The 16,924-nt window shown below is 44.3% G+C and overlaps 1 protein-coding gene and 1 pseudogene across 2 annotated transcripts in view; one reads left to right on the top strand and one right to left on the bottom strand.

The window, feature by feature from the left end:
- The window catches only part of RAI2 (retinoic acid induced 2), a 388,083-nt gene that overhangs the window by 160,194 nt on the left and 210,965 nt on the right, over nucleotides 1-16,924 (bottom strand). The window lies entirely within an intron of this gene.
- On the top strand, nucleotides 11,330-13,018 carry LOC132513560 (large ribosomal subunit protein uL18-like; annotated as a pseudogene).

Below are 16,924 nucleotides of genomic sequence, written 5' to 3'. Positions count from 1 at the left end.
AAGAAGTGCAATAACTTTAAATTCAAACCTGGTCTTCCAGGTCTTGCAAAGGTGTGTTTCTCAAGGCAGGAGGACGGACATGTTTTGAATAACAGTTTATTAGCTTTATAACTTTTAAGTATTTAGATATATATTTGGGCATCCATTTGTACTCTGGTTTCAGGACTTACAAATATCAGCAGTGAGGATGCTTGTGTAAAAGCTTAAATACTACTTCCAACATCTGAAACAGCAAATAGCGCACAATCCCACGGCCTTCCTTCTGGGTTACTTGTTTTCCTTTCACTTCCTCTATTATTTTCTTGTTCTCTCCCTAAAGTTCCCCTCTGGTTGTGAGAAATCATTCGTAGGCTGGGACCTGGCTTTCTATTTCTTTCATGGCTCCCTGGCCCTTTAGCACAAAATGTTCTGGATATATTGGCTCTATGTCCAGTAAGTCTTAACACTGGATGTGCATCAGAAGTGTGAGGGGAATGCTTTAAAAATGTGGAATCCCTAGCCCCACCCTAGTAATTCTGATTCTGAAATCTGGGCAGGGGTTGAGGAATCTGTATTTTTTTTAAGTTGTACAGATGATTCTGAAGTACAGCCGTGGCTGAGACATTCGATGCAATGACCCACTGACTTACTCCTGACTAGAGACCCATGTCCTCAGAGACAGAAGAACAAGGGGGAAGAGATGAGAATGGGGTGAATTCAGAAGCTGAACCCCTGAGCCTTCCAACCCCTCCTCCTTCCAAGCTCTAGGCCACTGCATCTGCATCACATTTCCACTGGCCTCTTAGGGTACGGGATGGTTCTCATTAGCACTTCCCATTGCTCAAAGTTTGATCATGCATTTCAAAATCAGGGTGGTAGCTGGTGGTTCTCAAATGGGTATTTGTACCTCCTTACAATTTTTTGAGGGTATACTTCTAATCTAGCACAGTAATTGGTGTATAGTGGATACTCATTTAATGTTTATCTAAGAAAAATTATTTTTTAATTTTTAATTTATTTTTTAATTGAAGTATAGGTGATTTACAATGTCGCATTAGTTTCTGGTGCACAGAAAAGTGATTCAGTTATATATATATATTTTTTTTCTTTTTCATATTCTTTTCCATTATGGTTTATTACAAGATATTAAATATAGTTCCCTGTGCTCTACAGTAGGTCCTTGTTGTTTATTTTATATACAGTGTTTTTTTTTAATTGAAGTATAGTTAATTTACAATGTTGTGTCAGTTTCAGGTGTACAGCAAAGTGGTGTGTGTGTGTGTGTGTGTGTGTGTGTGTGTGTGTGTGTATTCTTTTTCAGATTCTTTTCCACTATAGGTTATTTCAAGATATTGCGTATAGTTCCCTGTGCTATACAGTAGGCCCTGGTTGGTTATCTATTTTATATATAGTAGTTTGTATCTGCTAATCCCAAACTCCTAATTTATCCCTCCCCCACCCCTTTCTCCTTGGGTAACCATAAGTTTATTTTCTATGTCTGTGCGCCTGTTTCTGTTTTGTAAATAATTTCATTTGTGTCATATTTTATATTCCACATATAAGTGATATCATATGGTATTTGTCTTTGTCTGACTTACTTCACTTAATATAATAATCTCTAGGTCTGCCCATGTTGCTGCAAATGGCATTATTTCATTCTTTTTTATGGCTGAGTAGTATTCCATTGTGTATATATGTACCACATCTTCTTTATCCATTCCTCTGTCAACGGACATTTAGGTTGCTTCCATCTCTTGGCTATTGGGAACAGTGCTGCTACGAACAATGGCGTGCGTGTATTATCTAAGAAAAAGTCTTGACCTGAGTTCAAGGAGCACTGCATTTGGTTTGAGGAAAACATTACGATCACTGGGGTTTTATATTCAGACCCCTTCAAAGAAACAGACTAAGTGTTCTTTTTAGTTTTATAAAACTGCCGACAAATGAACTTATTAGTAGCCAAATACTAGATTTTAAAAATACAAATCACCTTAAGGAAATACCCATCAACCCTTCCTGGTTATCTTTCATGGACATTTTAACCAAGACTTCTGATACTCACATTTTAATATTCCCATTATTTAAAATACAGTCAGATACAATAATAGGCAATCACAACCTACTTGAAGCCCTTAATGCGTCTTTCACTTTATACCGTCTTTTAAGAGAAAGGTAAGTTCTTTTAGAAAACACATAACAAAGCTGAAACCCAACAAACATTTAGATAGCACAAAACAAAACTTCAGAGCTGGGGGCCAGAGGTCCCGAAGAATTTTTCTAAGGAAAAATCTTTGAGATGAACGGTCTCCATTGGTTTGCTGCCCAGCGTTTTTTCATTGGAGCTGCTATTGCACAAGATTGCAACAATAGCTTGATCTTTGTCTTGATCTCTGTTATTTTTGGCCCCAATAGGTTGAGATTATTTTCAATAACTACGCTGGAAACAGCTCTGTCAAGTCCCCTCTTTGTTTCACGCCACAGATCTTGACTGAAAATAGTACAATAGCTTCATTAGGAGCTATAAAAGGCTCCATGCCAGGAATCCTTGGGAAGCCACAATAGAAAGATACCAAGGCTGTTTAGGAGGATGAAATAAGAACAACTATCTACCAACGGGTCCGTTCAAGATGCTTTTCTTCCTTTGCTGGAACAAGCAAGTGACTGAGCCTCACCCTTTGGGGTCTGCTTCTTGCAATAGCTTCACTGGCCCCACAAAGCACCAAGCAGGAGTTTCTGGGGCTTACCTTGGGGTTATCAGACTCGATGCTTCATTTAAGACACACTGAGAGATGAGCGCCACTGCTAGGTTCCCTTGAAGAAAAATGTTCAATTGAAACAACCCCGTTGCCAGTGTTTCTCAGAATAAAAGGAGCCTCTGCTAAGTGAGATAATTGTAGAGTATCATCTCCTCCACTCTGCTTTTTGCCAGAAATTTCTATTAACTTAGCAACATTCAGAGCCTTGTCAGAATTCCATATTTACAGTCCACAGACTTAATTGGGACCATACAGAGAGAATGGCAAGCATGGTCTAAGTTTCCCAGGGGCTTGGGATTATTGAAAAGAGTCACACGGTATGGGATGCAACTGAGGGGGCCCAACAGGGGGACGCAGGGGACTCAAAAGCAACATCTACAGCAGCATAGGGTATCTTGGTCTGTCTGACTTTTCCTCATGTGAGAATTTTTTTTAATTTAGAACCTTAAGCCAGAAAAAAATCTTTAGGACGATCCTCCCAGTTATTTTTTGTTTGTTTTTTTCTAATAAAATGACTGAGACCCAGAGACATATAGCAGCTAGATGTGAGACACAAGGTCACACAACTGGGCTGCGGCTGACTCACGCCTATTTGTTCATTCTCAACTATTAGAATATTTTTGGTAGCTAATGGTAAAAGCAGAAAAGGTCTGAGTGAATGAGAGTTAGCTACTCCACTGCAGCCTCAGGACAAGGTTATGAAGAAAGCAATTCTCAAACCATATTCTATTGCCTTGCATGAAAGGTTTAGTCAAAAATAGACACGACCACCACAACATAGCATGACAGGGATTATGTTCTCATTACAGCCAGCATCAGGCAATAAGAAATCCTCCTAACCAATGGTTGGGCAAGGGCCCACTTAGGGTTCAATTCTTGGGGGCCATCCCTAAGGGTACGAGCTATAGATGTCACTAGGCTCTTCTACCTGGTTCATGCAAGAGTAGAGAGTATTGCAAAAATATATGGGCAGGGCCACGTATCTTGAATTCATGTGATTTCACCAGTGAGAGGTCATTCATCATGCTAATTAACAAGTCCTTCATTTCACAGAAAAACCCTCTTTGTGACATTTGCTATGCTCATTAGCAAAACCCGGGTGATCTCAATAGCGGAAATGCATATAGTCGCAGCCTCTGGACGAGGGCCCCTCTGCTTAGAATGCCCGCAGACCAGCCCTGGGGTGTTCATCCTTGATTCACATCTGGGTTATTGCTTAACCTAAATTTGAGGCACACAATGTCCCTCATAACTGGCGAGGAATTTTAACGTGAATCTCAGACATTATAACAAACTGCTTCACGGTGAAATAAGAATTCGAACCCACGTCTTCTGATTCCATTCCAAAATCCTTTCCAAAGGGCCACATGCCTCTCTTCTAATAAAAAAAAAATCAGCAAGTTTGCTAAACATATGTTAGAAAAGATGTCAAAAGAGCAAATCATGCATTCCCATGAAATTGGGATTCTTTGAAACTGGTTCTGAGGAACCTAGACTGGTGTGCCCTACAACTTCTACAAAGGAACATGTTTTGGAGCTGCGTGAGAACCCACCTTCTGAGTCCCATGGAGTCGTCAGAAGACGCAGGGGGTGATCTCTCAGTATCGCAGCGCAGGGGACTCTACAGAAAATTCTGTCTCGCTCACAAGGTGATTTGGCCTTCTGGCTTGTCTGAGTGGACCTCTGGGGTGTAGCAAGATGTACCCATAAGAGGCACTGAAGAAATACTTGTTAAGTTGTACTGAAAATCCTGCCGGTTCCCAGGGAGCCTGGGCGGGGGCATTTTGGAAATGTCCGTGGGGCACTGATTTAGGCTTAGAACTGTTTGTTTTGAATCCTTCTCTAAGATTTTGCATAATCCTGTGATCCTGGCCCTTGGCTGCATGTCAGATCATGTGAGTAGGTTGTAAAGACTCTCAGTGCCTAGTTCTACCCTAGGGCAATCAGATCAGAATCTCTGGGGTTGGGGTCCAGGCATTAGTATTTTCTTAAAGGTTTCTGGATGATTTGAATGTGCAGCCAGGGTTGAGACCCGATTGTCTAATTCAGTGCTTCTCAAACTGTGGGTGCAAGCCCCCTGGGGATCGCGTCAGCATGCAGATCCTGAGATTCTGCACTTCTAAGAACCTCACAGGTGAGGACGATGCAGATGTACGGCGGACCATACTCTGAGCGGCAAGGGTCTAACCTCTCACCCCTCAAACCTTCTGAGAGCAAAACCACTAAAGCAAAATCTGAGATGGGCCAAAATAATCCAACTCAACCCCGTCATTTATCCTTCTGGAGAATGTGTGGAATCAGCTTCAATGTGACTACAAAGCAAATAAAATGATTAAACACCTAAACATTTTGTAAAAACTGAACTTTGATTTCCCGCGGATTTGCCTTAAATGCTTAGAATATTTTCCAAATCACAAGGTAGCATGGCTCTACTTCCCAAAAGCTAACCATCTAATGTACCCAAAAAAAAGCCATCTCTGCATTCCCTATTTATTATGCCCTTCGTATTTACTGATTGTCTCATATGTCACTGCCTCCGTAGTTAGCCTGTGAGAGCATGATACCCGTGTCTGCGGTTCTTTTCACAGCTCTAGTTTAAGCCAATTCATTGCAGGATCCAGGGAGGGACTGGAGGAAGCTGCGTCACAAACAGCCAGCTGGTCTGCAAACAGTGTAGGTGGCTGGCTAGGATAGGGCAATCTTTAAATGTAAACAAAGGAGAAGGCCGGGGCTCACTGAGTGGCCTTTTCGCTACACCTGCACAAGCAGACAGCGACTGACATCAGCTGCAGCCGCCTGAATCTGAAGGACGAGCGAGAGAATTTCGCCAACTCAGAAAGAACGGAAAAGCCAAGCCACTACCCACAGAGCCCAAGGTGCGCGCCTGTGAATTATGTTATCAGCTGCACAGCAGGACTGCAGAAAGCACTAACTATGAACAATATATAAATTACAGGGGTCATTCAATGAGCAGATCAAGTGCAATTAAAATGCAAAAGACTTTTCTTTTTACTTGACTCAGAAAAAAATTTTTGTGACACAAGGGTGTCTCAAATCGTCCAGTAGAGCAGGGGTGGGGGGAGGGAGAGAGGTGTGTGTGTGTGTGTGTGTGTGTGAACCTGATTACTGAACTCAAAAAGGCTAATGTGCAATTTGTGTTCTTTTTATGTAGATTAAATGCACTGACTGCAGCTTGTACCGCTTAGATACTCAGCAGGGAGTCAAAAGCTTGGGTATCAGTCAACCACAGCCAGCAGCTAAAGCATGGGGCCAAATCTGTTATTGTGCCTTAGATGAGACACTTAATCTAATCTAATGGGAGCAAACCGCCCTGGACAAATAAAAGGGCATTACCAGCAGCACGGTAGCTGTAATGTTAAGAAGAAGCACCAAATATTTTTTGTGATAACATAATTAATGACTTCTCCAGTCTCCTGTTTGCTCTTTAAAAATTCTGCCTTCCAGCTCACAGTGGCTTGTCTCACAGCCACCCCACGGAGAGCCTCAGGATGTACATAACAGGAGGCAGCAGTCCGCCTTCTCACCCTCTCGGGAGCCATGTGTCCTAGGTATGCCGCAATCAGAAAAAATGTATATTTTTCCCCTGGAGCCACATCGATACCCTCAAGCAGTGTGAAAACATCATTGGGTTTTGATGAATTTGCCTTATTAAAGCAAACAAGAGCGAGGCAGATTGGCCAGGATGCCTGAGGTGGGGCATGAGATGCTCCGCTTCCAGCAAGCTCCCAGGTGATGCCAATGCTGCTGGCATGATGGCCTCTCCTCCCAAAGTGAGGGATCTCAGACACCAAGGTAGAAGTCCTAACACCCTCTGGGACCTACGCTCAGCAGTCACACAACTGACACTTCTGCCATTTTCTAATGGTCACGCCTTCCAACCATGAGTTCACTGCGGGAGAAGACTACACAAGGGTGTGAATACCAAAAGGCAAGACTCATTGTGGGTCATCTTGGAGGCTGGTGACCACACCAAATAAGCCAAGGCGCCCTATTCCTTCTGCAAAACACAAAGACTGAGGTCCATGGCTCACTGAATGCTCACAGCCACAGTCTAATAGAGCATACACTTCTGCTCCCCCAATAGCTGGGTCCTACACCTACTAAGAGTTGACTGTGTTTGATTCCAAACCTGTTTATGACGATCGTTCCAGTTGCACTTTTTATTAAAATTTAGTGCTTTATACAACATGTGAATTAATGAAATATGAACGCAAAAAGGAGTCGTTTCTATGGGAACAAAGCTGAAAATTTTGGAAAGATGTAATAGTAACGGGTAGCTAAAAATGCTTTTGAATTCTCTGACATAAATCATAGCAATGTTTTCGTAGGTTAGTCTCCCAAGGCTATAGAAATAAAAGAAAGAATAAAAAACTGGGACCTAATCAAGCGTATAAGCTTTTGCACAGCAAAGGAAACCATAAACAAAATGAACAGATAACCTACGTAATTGGAGAAAATATTTGCAAATTATGAGACCTACAAGGGCTTAACTTCCAAAATACATAGACAGCTCATACAGCTCAATAACAAAAAACAGCCCAATCAAAAAATAGGCAGATGGGCTTCCCTGGTGGCGCAGTGGTTGAGGGTCCGCCTACCGATGCAGGGGACGCGGGTTCGTGCCCCGGTCCGGGAAGATCCCACATGCCACGGAGCGGCTGGGCCCATGAGCCATGGCCACTGAGCCTGCGCTCCGCAGCGGGAGAGGCCACAACAGTGAGAGGCCCGCATACCGCCAAAAAAAATAAAATTAAAAAAAATTTTTTAAAATATAGGCAGATGACCTAAATAGACATTTCTCCAAAGAAGACATAGAGATGGCCAGCAGGCACATGAAAAGATGCTCAATATTGCTAATTATTAGAGAAATACAAATAAAAACTACAATGAGGTATCACTTCACACCAGTCAGAATGGCCATCATTAAAAAGTCCGCAATATTAAATTCTGGAGAGGGTGTGGAGAAAAGGCAACCCTCCTACACTGTTGGTGGGAATGTAAATTGGTGCAGACACTATGGAAAACAGTATGAAGATTCCTTAAAAAACTAAAAATGGAGTTGCCATATAAGCTGTTGACAGCAATCCCATTCCTGGGCATATATCTGGAGAAAACCCTAATTCGAAAAGATACATGCACCCCAATGTTCATAGCAGCACTATTTATAATAGCTAAGACATGGAAGCAACCTAAATGCCCATCAACAGATGAATGGATAAAGAAGGTGTGGTTTGTATATACACAATGGAATATTACTCAGCCATAAAAAGATTGAAATAATGCCATTTGCAGCAACATGGATGGACCTAGAGATTATCATACTAAGTCAGACAGAGAAAGACAAATACCATATAATATCTATTATATGTGGAATCTAAAATATGATACAAATGAACTTATCTATGAAACAGAAAAAGACTCACAGACAGAAAACAAACTTACGGTTATCCAAGGGGAAAGGGGGTGGGAGAGGGACAAATTAGGAGTTTGCGATTAGCAGATACAAACAAGGCCCTACTGTACAGCACAGGGAACTATATTCAATATCCGGTAATAAACCATAATGGAAAAGAATATGAAAAAGAATACACACACACACACACACACACACACATATAACTGAATCACTTTGCTGTACACCAGAAACTAACACATTATAAATTAACTATACTTCAATTTAAAAATAGACAAAAATTACTGTTGAATTATGTGTGTGCCAAACAACTGTAAAAGATTGGAAATCATTAAAAAATTGGGAGGATTATGCACTGAGCTTGTTTCACAAATGTCTTACATTCTTGCTCTACTTTCAAAACTGGAAATCATAGACAGTGCATTTTAGGGACAGTTCATGAGAGAAGGAAAACCTGTAACTCCTATCAGCAGATTTATATTCAAAGAAAATGACTTGGCTATACAACAAAAGTTTAGTGAATGAATGTATATTTACATGTTTTAACTTAAATAAAATATCTACAGTTCGTATATACCATTTTTTCAATGATGCCCTGTTTTAACTATCTTTTTTTTTTTTTCAGTTAACCAACCAAATTCTGGTTCAGATGGATGGGTACAAAGCATACATTATAAATGGGAAATTGCTCCCGAACTGGCACTTTTGTTTAGAAGTAGGATGAAAGAAGGATAGAGCTAGAGAGAAGGAGGGGCTAGACCATCTGGTTCTAGAAAGTTCTGCGACTGGAAGGCAATTTATCTGCAATCTCACTTACTCGCTACCAGTAAGGTGGAGCCACAGCTGCCCTACTGTACACATGCCTGGGGCTTCATAATGTCTTTTGGTGGCTTCTTTTCCCTCTCAAGGCCGTCCTTGCCATTTATTTTAACCTGATTTCACTTGCATGCAATGCTTAGGGAGAGATATAGCTTTCTGCCTACCAAAAGCTCATGCTCCCCTTTCCGTGGTGTTGTTGTAGGAAATGGTTACCCTGACAGGGCGTACATCCTCCAGCCCCATTTCCACCCATATGTGGCCTTGTAACCAGTTCGCATCAATGAAATATGACTGGAGGTGAGAGGCAGCACTTCTGGGCTGGGACTTTGCAGAAGTCAGTGTACCTTATCCATGGTTTTTCTCCTCCTGCTGGCTGTTCGCACAGGACTGAGGCTCTGGGGGATGGTAGAGTACAAGGTAGAAGAAATCCTGAGTCCCTGAGTCCCTCACTTGCCATGGGAAAGTCACTCAGTCGCTGGCCAGGACCATCATGTGTCAAGACACTTAAATTCGGAGAGTTGTTTGTTACAGCAGCTAGTGTTATGTCACTTCAACCAACACAGGGGCTGCTCACCTGGGACTTGCCCTTCTTCGTTATTCTGCCCCTCCCCTCCCTCCCACCCTAGCCTCTTACATCTCATTGGGATTATTTTTTTTCTGGGTATGAGTTGTGGATTCTTAACCTGAGGGGTCTATACAATTATAGGCAAAACGTTGTCTATAGGTGTATTTTTCTGGGAAGAGGGTCTACTGCTTTTGTGGACTTTTCATATGGGCCTGGGAGCCCCTCAAATTATTACAAAGAGCTGCTCTAAGAGATTCGCCTTCAATGTCATATTCCTAATTTAATCCATGACCTTAATTCACCCTATGATTTAGCGATCTGAGTATCTGTGGGCAATTCATGGACGCAGATTAAAGTGAAAGCAAAAGTAAAGAGCTCACACTAGGTCGTGAATGCAAATGTACAAGCATATCACGGACATCGTGGAATGAACAGAAGCAAATCGGTGGACTGAAGAAGCTGAACGGAAACCCCCATCTGAGACTTATTAAGTAGCTGTCTTTCTCCTGTTGTATAAGTACAGCTCCAAACCATATCTTGGTGACTTAAAAGAGCTACCATGTTCCTTTCCAACAGCCTAATTTATGGCAAAGGACTAAGGAGATCCTGTTTCTTTATATACTGAGAAGCGGTTCTTCTCTAGCTCAACTCATACTTCCTGAGAGTTTAGGTCCAGCAAAACCGTGTGTAATGCCAGGGCAATGAAAAATTTTGCGGGGGGCGGGGCCTGCAGGACTCTGCAAAGGACTGGAAATATGAGACGGTGGCTCATGCCTGCCCCAAGCATTGAAAATTACTGGGTGGAACGAAGGGTCTCCAGAGAGTTTATTATTCATATGAAGGTGTCTAGTCTCCTCTTCAGAGGCTGGGAATGACCTGAATTCTAAGCTAGGGTTGACATAGAGCTTCCCTGTTTGCTTAGTGTCTTTTTTTTTTTTTCTTTCTTTTTGCAGTGCGCGGGCCTGTCACTGTTGTGGCCTCTCCCGTTGCGGAGCACAGGCTCCGGACGCGCAGGCCCAGCGGCCATGGCTCACGGGCACAGCCACTCCGCAGCATGTGGGATCTTCCCGGACCGGGGCACGAACCCGTGTCCCCTGCATCGGCAGGTGGACTCTCAACCACTACGCCACCAGGGAAGCCCTGCTTAGTGTCTTTTAATAGAGCGGACGTGAGTGTATCACGTTCATCTGGAAGGAGTGTGGAAGACTACGGAGCCACCACACAAAGTCCCTTTTCCCCAAGAAGCAAGCACGCGGGTAGGAGGTAGGAATATTCACCCAAGGTAAGCGAGTGTTAAACTTGCAGGATTCCCCCCCACCAACCCCATGTTTTTAACTAGGGTCTACTGATATCTTCTCTTGTTGCCCAGTTTGTAGACAAGGTTTCATACCCTCTGTTCTTTGAACATTCTGGACCTTATTTTGAATCACCTGGGAGTCTGGTCTAAAATGTAGATTCCTAGGTCCTACTCCAGACCTCCCGAATCAGCACCTCAGGAGTACAGCCCAGGAACTGCCTTTTAAACACATGCCCCAGGTGATCCTAAGTCTCACTGGTTTGCCCAGCACTGGTCCAAAGTTTCTGAGGAGTGGCAGCTCTGGAATGTCTTAGGCTGTGGCACGGCACTGTGTTCTACAGGGTCGGAGGGGGGCTAGGAGACACGTCTGGCTGCACTGGCGAGCAGTCATCTAGCTGCCCCACAGTACCTGCGTGTTTGTTCACAGTGGCTTTGGAGGCTGCAGGTCTGTGACAAGCTGCGGACACAGGTCTCTGTTCCGCAGGATGGGGTTTGTTAAGGTTGTAAAGAATAAGACCTACTTCAAGAGATACCAAGTGAAATTTAGAAGAAGACAAGAGGGTAAAACTGATTACTATGCTGGGAAATGCTTGGTAATCCAGGATAAAAAGAAGTACAATACACCCAAATACAGGATGAGTTCATGTAACCAACAGAGATATCATTTGTCATATTGCTTATGCCTGTAGAGAAGGGGATATGACAGTCTGGGCGGCTAATGCTCATGAACTCCCAAAGTATGGCGTGAAGGTTGGCCTGACAAATTATGCTGCAGCACACTGTACCGGTCCACTGATGGCCCAAAGGCTTCCCAATCAGTTTGGCATGGACAAGATCTATGAAGGCCAGGTGGAGGTACCCAGCGATGAATACAATGTGGAAAACATTGATGTACAACCTGGTGCCTTCACCTGCTATCCGGATGCAGGGCTTGCTAGATTTACTACTAGAAATAAAGTAGGGCCTGAAGGACGCTGTGGACGGAGGCTTGTCTATCCCTCACAGTACCAAACGGTTCCCTGGTTATGATTCAGAAAACAAGGCATTCAACACAGAAGTACACTGGAAGCACATCATGGGTCAAAATGTTGCAGATGGGAACCCTCTTGCACTGTTGGTGGGAATGTAAATTGATACAGCCACTATGGAGAACATTATGGAGGTTCCTTAAAAAACTAAAACAGAACTACCATACGACCCAGCAATCCCACTACGGGGCATATACCCTGAGAAAACCATAATTCAAAAAGAGTCATGTACCACAATGTTCATTGCAGCACTATTTACAATAGCCAGCGCATGGAAGCAACCTAAGTGTCCACAGACAGATGAATGGATAAAGAAGATGTGGCACATATACACAATGGAATATTACTCAGCCATAAAAAGAAACGAAATTGAGTTATTTGTAATGAGGTGGATGGACCTAGAGTCTGTCATACAGAGTGAAGTTAAGTCAGAAAGAGAAAAACAAATACTGTATGCTAACACATATATATGAATCTAAAAAAAAAAAAGTCATTTAGAACCTAGGGGCAGGACGGGAAGAAAGACACAGACCTACTAGAGAATGGACTTGAGGACAGGGGAGGGGGAAGGGTAAGCTGGGACAAAGTGAGAGAGTGGCATGGACATATATACACTACCAAACGTAAAATAGATAGCTAGTGGGAAGCAGCCGCATAGCACAGGGAGATCAGCTCGGTGCTTTGTGACCACCTAGAGGGGTGGGATAGGGAGGGCGGGAGGGAGGGAGATGCAAGAAGGAAGGGATATGGGTATGTATGTATATGTATAGCTGATTCACTTTGTTATAAAGCAGAAACTAACACACCACTGTAAAGCAATTACACTCCAATAAAGATGTTAAAAAAAGTTGCAGATGATATGCATTACCTAACTGAAGAAGATGAAGATGCTTATAAGAAACAATTTTCTTAATACATAAAGAACAAAACTCCAGACATGATGGAGAGATGTATAAGAACGCTCACGCTGCTATATGAGAGAATCCAGTCTATGATAAGAAGCCTAAGAAAGAAGTTAAAAAGAAGAAGAGGAACCATCCCCAAAGGTCTCTTGCCCAGAACAAAGATCAGGTAGCTCAGAAGAGGGCAAGCTTCCTCGGAGCCCAGGAATGGGCTGCTGAGAGCTAGTAAACCAAACCACACTTTTCTATGAAGATTTTTCAGATAAAGACAGTAATAAACGTATTGACCAAGCAGCTCCCCCAAAAGTGTGGCTTTGGAGGAAGTTAATTATGGGGATACTAAAGCCTACCCCCCAGCCATGCCATGTAATGGTATTACCCTACTTCCCACCCCCCCTACAAGCTGGAAAAGATGCTAAAGCCCAAGGGACAATGTGATTTGTACTTTGAATGAGACACAAAGATAACTTTTTAAAAATTCAGCCTCCTGACACGTGCACCTCAATACCCCATATGAAAACTCAATGCATTTCCATTAAGCCTCAGTGTTTAGCACGTCCCCTTTCCTCTCTCAGCTCAGGACTGCAGCACCTCCCGAGGGTGAGCCTGGATGCCCTCCCTGTGGTTCTAAGCACCTAACAGACCCTCTTGGCATCTCCAAACATCGTCCTGCTCCCTCTACACACCCCAGGCTGCTTGCTGCAAACGTCTGTAACTATCTACGAGAACACACGTAGCTGGTGCTCAGGGCAAGACGGAAGTGCTGGAGAGTTGGTCCCCCTGAGAGCAGCCCTCAAACAATGACAGGTGGGGAGTTGGCGGAGAAATACCCCAGCTTCCTCATCCCACTGGTGGGATAACTCTGGAACGAGTTCAACACTCTCCCCAAGAGGTCCCTGCTGGGGTTGATCTCCAAGAGCCCATGATGGGCACTTGCTTCTTATCACATGCAGCTGTGGCTCCCTTCCCTTCTCTTCTCACTCCTCCACTTTCCAACCAGTGTCTCCGGGGACCTCCTTCCAAATAACCAACTTGCATGTGAGTTTCTGTCTGAGGGCACCCCTCGGGATGTAAAAGACACAAAGGTGATCTACCAGCTCTGAATGGAGCCTGGCACTGTAAGAGACAAGCGTGGAGGCCAGCAAACCCCTGTATCTGTAGCATTTTGGCGTGATTGTCTAAATCATCTGACTGATTTCTGCTCCCTTTTTGCTGACCTCTGTGCAAAACCTGCGGATGATGAGTAACCTTGATAGCCTGTTTCCATTGCTCCTCCTAAATTATGAGCCTTTTGCTACCTAGAGTGACAGGAGCAGAGCCACAGCAGTCCCGGTGTGCCCTGTTGCAGACTGAACCTTCCGTGCTCTACGTCAGCAGGTCAAGATCCCAGCACAATCTGGGGTCTCGCGAGGTTGCTGATCCACACCGTGGGGAATCCTTGGGGGACAGGACATCCCACATTTGTGCATTCTTTTAACAAATGTATATGGAGCACTAACTGCTAGTCAGGGTCTGGGGAATATGGAAGGAATGTGCGTAAGTTAAGTCTGGTCAGGCTGTTGCTAGATAGAACTCTGCCAGCCCCTGCCCCGAGGGGCCTGGCCACACGGAAGATCCCATCTCGTCCAGCCTAGATGAAGCCAGAGCCCGTTGAATGCTCTCCCTGCATTTAGTTCAGGCCTCTCTGCTTCACCCTCCATGCTGGGAGCAGCGCTGTCCTTCTGAAATACAAGACTGCCTATCACGCCCCTGCTCAACGATCGTCAGTAGCTCCACTATGTCTATGAAATAAAGGACAAACCTCGGATTATATATGCAGCCAAGGGCTCTCAAGTCTGGCTCCAAACCAGCCTTCCACCCTCCTTTTCCACCACGCCCTCCCCTTCCCAGCAGGTAGCTCGGACTCCCCCAAACACCCTATGTTCTTTCAGACTGCTGTTCTCTGTTGCACATGCTCCTCCTTAGGCCTGAATTTCACTTATCCCTTTAGCCAACCCCCAGTCATTGTCGAGCACCCACTTAGAACGGCACCTCTTCCATGAAGACTTGCTCGCCCCTCCGTCTACCTCCAACAGCACCAACAGCCGCGTCTCCTGCGTACCTTGCTATTGGCACACGCGCAGCAAATTCAGTACTGAGCACGCTATGCTGTCATTGTTTCTGAGTCTGGCTTCTCCCAGAAGACTGTGAGTGCATAGACAGCAGGGATGTCGCCATTTTGTTCATCTTTGTACCCTACCTGTGGGCTTAAGAGAATGCCTGGCACACCGTACATCTGTAAGAAATGCTTGTGAACGCCCGCCTGGGCCTCAGAAAGCCCAAAGGAGATTTAACCCTTTCTCTCCAGTAATTGATACCATTCCTGGTGTAAGATCTGCTCCACACACCTGGATGGGAATGTTCGCTTGTGCTGTCCTCTCAACTGCTTCTGTTTTGGGCCCCCCGCAGTTCTCTCCCTTGATGTATAGCTGAGCTCTGGAGGTTGCCCCAGGATGTGAGGTCACCAGGGTGCTCTGAGGTGGCAGATGCCAAAGCTGAGCAGGTGGACTTTCATTGCCCCAAGGGTGCATTGTGCGGCTCCCTGGCAGGAGCAGGCAGAAAGCTGATGACATCACAGCCCCTTACAGACATCCACAGAGAGCCCTCAACTCTGAGGGGTGACGAGGAGAATCAAGAGGGGAAGGAATCAGATCGAGGTGCATTATGCCTGGAGGACTTGAACCATCATTCACAGGTGGAGGGAAATGTCTCAGAAGGGACAAGCCAAGGAGTTATCTGTTGGTATTCAGGGAAGAGAGGTGTGTATGCAGTAACCTCACAGGTACTCAAGTGAGGCCGGCAGCCACTTACTCCTCCCAGAGGGCTGGTGGCAGTGCCGGCCTGGACAACCTTTGATCATCAAACTAGAAAATAATTAAGCAAACCTCTTCACTCGGCTTAGAGCCCACTTCTTTAAGGTACAGACCAGAATGCTTCATTCTTGAGAGATCTGGACTTTGTAAGTGCTTACTACAAACTGGACCAGGCAAGATGTTATGTACTTTCTGGGCATCAACTCAGTGAACTCCCATAATGAACCCTGGTTGGTAAGTTTCATAATTATCCCCCATTTTACAGATGAGAAATCAGAGGCTCAGTGAAGTTACGTAACTTGGCCATACTCACACCGTCAGTACGGAGCAGAGCTGCGATTCCTACCAGTTCTATCAGACCCCATGGTCTGTGTTTGGCACTTCTACATGATGCCACCCTGAGTACCATGCTTCCCCTGATGTCCAGAGATAGGGGCCCTGGCCCCTGGCACTTGGCCACTAACTAGCTGTGCTGCCCTGGAAAAGGCACCCAATTTTCTGGATCTCAATAATTGTGTATGAGTTGGACCAGCCGATCTGTAGACCTCCTTCAGATTTAGCATTCTATGAGTCTATGGTGGAATCATATTTTCTTTCATGCATGGTTATCAAAGGTGGGTATCCGGGGCCTAAGATCGACTGGTAGAATATGAAATTGATTAAGTGCCAATTAAGTAGTTGGCATATTTCTGAATCGTGGTATAAGAAGGGCTTTCATTGTCATTTTTAGGCAGTTGCATTGATAAACTTGTTCTTTTTTACCCTTAAAAATTATGCTTTATTACAGTGCTCTAATATATAAAACATTGTGGGTTTTGGCACCCAGAAAATCAAATAGATCAATGGATCAGAATAAAGTATCCAGAACATGTACGTGAGCACTTGATTTATGATAAATGATTCACAATAGAGCAGTGGGAAAAGTATAGTCTTTGCAAAGAACGGTGCTGGATAAATGGGATAGCCATATATAAACCATAATGTGTCTTCGCCCCTTACACACCATGTACAAATGCCAATGCCAACTGGATCAACTGGGTTACAGATCTAAAACTGAAAAATAAAGCCACAACTTGATAAAAGTTGAAGGGCCAGATTTTTAGTCCCTTTAACACACTCTGCTTCTCAAGCGTTAAGCCCCTTGGGTGGGTCTGCCCATCTCAGGCTGTCAACTTCCTGAAGACAGTAACTCTCTTTCAAATGCTGTTTGTGACAGCTAGTGGGAACCTGCCGTGTAGCACAGGGAGCTCAGCTCGGTGCTTTGTGGTGACCTAGATGGGTGGGATGGTGGG

This window comes from Lagenorhynchus albirostris, chromosome X (genome assembly GCF_949774975.1).
Source record: "Lagenorhynchus albirostris chromosome X, mLagAlb1.1, whole genome shotgun sequence".
NCBI lineage: Eukaryota > Metazoa > Chordata > Mammalia > Artiodactyla > Delphinidae > Lagenorhynchus > Lagenorhynchus albirostris.
Note: the sequence above shows the minus strand (reverse complement) of the source record. Positions and strands in the feature narration are given on the sequence as shown.